The sequence below is a fragment of the Asparagus officinalis genome, chromosome 7 (genome assembly GCF_001876935.1).
Source record: "Asparagus officinalis chromosome 7, Aspof.V1, whole genome shotgun sequence".
NCBI classification, from domain to species: domain Eukaryota; kingdom Viridiplantae; phylum Streptophyta; class Magnoliopsida; order Asparagales; family Asparagaceae; genus Asparagus; species Asparagus officinalis.
In genome coordinates this window covers 115031043-115038154 of record NC_033800.1, presented here as the reverse complement: position 1 = coordinate 115038154, position 7112 = coordinate 115031043, and positions in this window count along the sequence as shown.

The window sequence follows — 7112 nt, the reverse complement described above, 5'->3', positions numbered from 1 at the left end:
CGACCAACGGCCGTCGGCGTCGGCCGACGAGAGAGAGACAGAGAGAAGGTTATGTAGGGGGAGAGATAAAGAGAGATTTATTTTTTTAGTTTTGAATTTATTAATTATAATTTTTAATTATAATTAGAGTTTAATTTTTGCAAAATAAAAAATTGTAGAAAAAAACCCAAACCCTAATAAAAATTGTTCATTTTGATGAAATTATAATATAAAAAAAATTAAATTTAGTATGGGTTATGGTTAGGGTTAGGGTTAGACGAGGGTTAGGGTTAGGGTTGGGGGAGGGTTAGGGTTAGGGTTAGGCGAGGGTTAGGTGAGGGTGAGGGTTAGGGTTAGACGAGGGTTAGGGTTAGGGTTGGGTGAGGGTTAGGGTTAGGCGATGGTTAGGTGATGGTGAGGATGAGGGATAGGGTTAGGGTTAGGGTTAAGCGAGGTGTAGGATTGGGTAAGGGTGAGGGTGAGGGTTAGGGTTAGGGTGAGGGCGAGGGCGAGGGGTTATGGCGAGGGTGAGGGTTAGTGTTAGGGGTATGGCGAGGGCGAGGGTTAGGGGTTGGTTATGTTTGGGTGAGGGTGAGGTTTAGGGTTAGGGTTTGGACGAAGGAGAGGGCGAGGTCGGGGGTTATGGCAAGGGCGAGGGCGAGGGTTATGGCAATGGTGAGGGTTAGGGTTAGGTGAGTGTTAGGTTAGGTGATGGTTACATTGAGGGTTATAGTGAGAGTTACGTTGAAGGTTAGCATACCTATTACATCGCTAATTACATAGGAACTGTACACACATATTTTCGAGCCGTAGAATTCCCCGTCCAATAAGTACTATATATAATCTCTTTATTTACTGGTCACATACGTGTACGGGATGGTTGGCGGATACGAGACCATCGTGTTCGGTCCGAACAACCTTTTCGTACGCGTATGTGATTGGGGGACTTACATATAAATATTTATTGGATCTGTCCAGTGTGGACGGGTTACGTATGTAAACACGACGTGTATATTTATTTACGTGTGTTCTTGTGTACTTTTATTTTGTCAAAGTTTCGGCAGCGCTTACTTGTTGTTCTCCATGTACAAATGTCGGAGGGATATGCAGGATTATATCCTTCCCACTACAGTGTACTCGGAGAACATCAGGGTAGGTGCTGCCGAAATTTTAACGAAATGATAGTACACTTGAACACACGTAAATACATATACACATCACGTTTACATACCTAATGGGATAGAAGCCTTCCTCTGACAGCCGGTCACACACATTTGTCCTAAATTAAAATGATATATGTAGGGATATGCTCACTTCCATTAATTTTTAAATTCTAGACGCAGACAGTTCCTGACGAATCGTTCATGAGCATACCACGTGATCGGAGGCATCTAGACACCCGATACAAGGATGGAATAGAAGCCTTCTTAGCCTACTCTGACACCAACCCTCTACAATCGCTGAGCGGGTCGATTTTCTATCCTTGTAAGAATTACAGGAATGGTAAAATGCTCACTAGGAGTGACGTAAGTTTCCATCTATCAATCAATGGATTTGATAGCTCTTATATATTTTGGAGTCATCACGGTGAAGGCATCCCGGTGATGCAATTAGAGGAAGAGTTCACTGATGTCGACAATCCGACAGTTAACACGACTAAAATGTTGGAAGATATTCTTGCCACGCCGTCTTCGAGTGATGTCAACACTACTGATATATTTTAAGATGTAGACCGATTGATGAGACTTGTTGAAGAAAACGAGTCACCATTATACGAGGGGTGCAAGGAGTTCATAAGGCTTTCTTTTATACTGAGGCTTCTTCATATCCAAACACTCAGTGGGATGACTGTTACACATTTTGAGATGTTATTAGACTTGCTCAGGAAAGTCATTCTAGGCGGCGAGAAGAGATTCCCCACAACCTCTTAAGAAGCTCACAAGATTGTTGATACGCTGGGGCTTAATTACAAGAAGATAGGCGCATGTCCTAATGATTGCATCTTGTACAATAAGGGTAATGAAGCTCTGGAGGAATGTCCGACGTGTCATGTATCACGCTAGAAAGAACATACAGGCACATCTGAAGGTGGTTCATCCAATAAGCAGAGCAGAATCTCTGTGAAGGTTCTTCGATATTTTCTAATTATTCCTAGGCTGCAGAGGTTTTTTATGTCTGCCGAGCTGGCTGAGAATATGCGATGACATTCGATCGACCGCAAAGATGATGGGAAACTAAGACATCCGGCTGACGGTAAGGCATGGAAGCACATTAATCGTATATACCCCAACTTTGGTCAGGAGTCTCGAAATATTAGGTTAGGACTTGCTAGTGATAGATTTAATCCGTTTGGATTAATGAGCTCCGCTTGGTCTACCTAGCCAGTGTTGCTGACACCGTACAACCTACCGTCGTCGATGTGCATGACGCAGCTGTACATGATACTGTCACTCTTAATCCCTAGAAGATATTCTCCTGGAAATGACATTGACGTTTTCCTCCAACCATTAATTGACAACCTGAAGTTTCTCTGGGAAGAATGTGTCAACATTTATGATGCTTATGGTAAGGAGTCTTTCTGTATGCGGACAATGGTCATGTAGACAATTAATGACTTCCCAGCATACGCTAACCTATCTGGATGGTCGACGAAGGCTCAGATTGCTTGACCGGTTTGCATGTCAGACTATGAGGAAATTTTTATGAAATACAGTCGTAATTTCTGTTATTGGCAACACAGAAGATGGTTTCCTACAGGGCATAAGTTCAGAAAGTTAATAGGAAAGTTTGACGACAATCCAGAAAACAGACCAGCACCACCAAGGCTGATCGGGGAAGAAATATTTGCGCTTTTACATCCACTACCTAGAAAAATATTTAGAAAGAAAAGATTCAACAAAGAAAATTCATTTGGGGTTAGGAGAAAAATATTGAAGAAAAATTAGAAGGGAAAGGGAAAGGATAAACTATTTCTCAAAGGCAATTCGAAAGGAAATAAGCCTCGCAGAGCCAAGTCACATGGGCGTGTCTCTAAGGGTACTGAACTTCCACATGGATGGTCAAAATTTAGCATATTTTATCAGTTGCCATATTGGAGAAGTTTAAAAATATGTCACAACTTGGATGTCATGCACATCGAGAAGAACATATGCAGAAGTTTAAAAATATGTCACAACTTGGATGTCATGCACATCGAGAAGAACATATGCGAGAATCTCTTGAACACTTTGTTGCAGGACTTGGATGTCATGCACATCGAGAAGAACATATGCGAGAATCTCTTGAACACTTTGTTGCAGGACAGGAACAAATCAAAAGATGACTTAAGGGCACGTCGAGACCTAGCAGAATTGAACATCCGTCCTGAACTGTAAGCTATAGATAAAGGTGATGGAAAGTTTGAACTTCTAGCCTCCCGTGTCACACTGTCGAAGGATGAGGTCCACAATATGTGTTTATTTCTAAAGTCTGTGAAGACATCGGATGGTTATGCTTCAAACATTTCAACAAATGTGCATATTAAGGACATAAAAATTTTGGGACTCAAGACACATGACTATCATATTCTATTACATCAACTTCTCTCGGTTGCGTTGCGACATGTTGAGAAGGAACTCGAGATAGTGGTAATAGAATTCTGCGGTTTCTTCAAGCAGTTGTGCTCTAAGGTGATTGATGTCAGTGAGTTTGAAGAATTAGAGGGACGTGTAGCCAATACACTATGTAAAATGGAAATTCTATTTCCACCCCGTTCTTTACGGTTATGGTACATCTCACAATACATTTAGCATATGAAGCCCGCATCGCAGGACCAGTTCAATATCGCTGGATGTACCTTGTGGAGAGGTATTTATTATTATAATGTTCAATTAATATTTGTTAAATTCCGTTACTCAGTTTTATTTTATCACAAATCATGAAACTATATGCTTGTAGGTATTTAGGTTTCATGAAACAACTGATGCATAACCATACACGTCCAGAAGGGTCGATCGCAGAGAACTACATAAGTAACGAGAGTTTGAATTTCATCTCTCGTTACTTGTTGGGTGTGGAGATAAGGCTCAACCGTCCCCAACGAATAATTGACGGAACATTCTATAATGATCGTGGGGAGGACACTAGATTCCCCAGAATGGAGCTAGATCAAGCCCACACATATATCCTGAGCAATGATATTACATTTAACATATACGCGGTGTAAGTATTTAGCCGTTTGAATTAGATCATATTACATCACAATAATTATCTCTATTTAACCGTTAAAAATGATTCTATTCTAGGCTTCACATCCGATATGTCCAGACTACTCTTAAATGCAGAACAAAAAATAAAAGAGTTACAGACACACACTCTCGACAATTCCCTGCATGGCTGAAGAGTGAAGTAAGATCTTTTTTACATTTCTGATTAGTATATCAAATATACGTGCCTACCACCAGATATTTAAACTATTTGTTTTATTTCTTAAAGGTTGATCAACGGATTACGAATGGGATTAACCTGTCTGAGAAAGTATGTTTATATGCCAGATGTCTTTCTAACGTGGTTAAGCATTATGGAGGCTACTGCGTCAACAATTTTAGGTTTAATACCATCGGCTTCAAAGAGAGACGACAAATGCAAAATAACGGTGTGTTCTGCTCCTTCTCGCAACTGCCATACGCTAGTTCAAAAGATCTAAATCAGATACAAGATGAAATCTATTGTTACGGTCAGGTAGAAGACATCATGGAGATTTTCTATGGGATTAATAAGGAAATCAGACATGTGATGCTTAAGGTTCGTTAGTGTGAGCTGAAAAAGACGAAGGATGACTACGGTTACACACTCGTTAATCTTAATAAGGAAATATATCAGAATGAAAAGTACATGTTAGTTGCTCACGCCAAACAATGCTTTTATGTCAAAGATATAATGAAAAATGACGAATGAGTTGTCCTTAAGAAGCCGCCTAGAGCCTACATTCATGAAGTCGTGTCTGACGAAGATCACGATGAGGAGGTTATCTTGGCCGACGAAACAGTTGTTGAGTTTTCCTTAACACAAAATAATAATCTGATAGATAAAATTACGCTATCGCGCCCTGATGTACCTGCGATTATATGTGAGCCAAGGCATAAAGGTAGAAAACCAGTCCACAGCGGAGTCGATAAAACTATAAGAACAGTCATTTTGTCGGCACGCACACGGTCGCAGGCTAACCGCACACGGTCGCAGGCTAACCGCACACGGTTGCAGAATAGAGCCTCAACATCATCATAATAATGTAATACTAGGTTATGAATTAAAAAGAACATTTATTGTATTATATTATTACATTTATATTATCTGTTTGACTGGTTATCATGTATCACGGTATGTCATATATTATATTATTGCCTTTATATTATCTGTTTGATTGGTTATCATGTATCACTGTGTGTCATGTATCATAGTATTGCCTTATATTATCTGTTTGATTGGACATCATGTACACGCGATTCTGTTGCCATGTGCTATTTTATTAATTATTTACATTATATGCTTTTGTTGGATATTCATTATGTTTTCAAAGTATAGATAACAAAAGGATTCCGTAAGAAAGCGCTTGAGAGACTTTTTGATAGATATTCTGGAGGCGACGCACATACCTCTACGTCAGGTATTTTTATTTATTTGTTATATCTGTACATTTCTATAAACTATTAACGTGAGCCTAACATTTTTTTAACATTTACTACACAGGACGTGTAGATGCTACACATGACGGTCGCTAATATCCCGTCGCTGAATTTTAGCGACAGAAAATCCGTCGCTAAAAGTGATTTTAGCTACCCTCAATGTACGGACGGTATTTTAGTGACAGAATTTGTTTTATTTTCCGTCGCTAAAAGTTTTAGTGATGGATTTTCAACTTTTAGCGATGGATTTGACCGTCGCTAAAAGTCCTGTTTCTAGTAGTGGTAATTGGCGGCATATGGATTAGTTGACTTGAAAAACTCCTTGAAATATGTTCATTGTTGCTCCTTATATTCTAGTGCTGGAATTATCATCTAAACCTTCTTGAAATTATTCACAATCTTTGCTTCCAATGAAAATTTTCTTTTATACTCCACACACAATCCTTTCATTCCTTTACTTCGGACTCTCTACCAAACAAGTTACATATCATCAATTGTCTCGCTTACTACTACACCCGTCTCCTCCATCGAGACAACATCAATATGTGTAATATTACTCACAATCTCTTGGGGAATATCCTTCAAGATAGTCATCTTCACTAAAATATCACGATCAACATTAGGAATCTCATGCATCTCAAGATAAATCTTGATAGAGGTAGAATCTTCCTTTGTAGTTGTGAGCTTCTCATTGTTGGCGACTAGAAAGACCTTCTCCTTAGCAATCTCTGACATAGATACCTCTGGTTCTATGATCAACATAATTGATGGAGCGTTCTTTATTACATCTTCTATGCACTTTGCAAATCTATATTTTTTTCTTAGAGATGAGTTGAGGTTTCTTAGTTCTACCTTAATCATAACTAGTGTGAGAATTCTTCGAAACGTCCATGACAAAGGTCTTTTGTTGCTTTGCTCAAGTGCTCGCTCTGTAGGATTGGTGAACAATATTGAAGAAGCTCAGAAAATAGTCTGGAAGCTTGCCGATCGACCGCGAGATCAGCTGCCGTCGATCGAAAATGTGCATAGGTCAAAGCAGGTTTCTGGAGTTGGGACAGTCGACCATCGTGGTCGGACGCTCACAGTCGACCGACAGGGTTCGATCAACCGTCGCGGTCGATCGGCCAAACCCCATAATGTATTTGGCGGTCGCCCGCCAATCGGGTTTCGAGTTGGGTTTGGATTTCAGACCCATTTTGTTATGAGCTGATATATAACTCTAAATCTGATTAATTAGGGTTAAGTAAGGACGATTTGAGCAGTCTTTGAAAGAGTATTGTTGCATCCTTTGTGGGAGGATTTGTGAGAGATTTAGAGAGCTTTGTTTGAGGGGTTTTGGTGAGATTTGAAACCCTATTTGTAATATCTTTATCTCTAATAGTAAACCCCCCCCCGTGGACGTAGGAAACTTGCCGAACCACGTATTGATTTGTCTTATTGTGAATATGATTTGTGCTTGTGTTTTGGTTG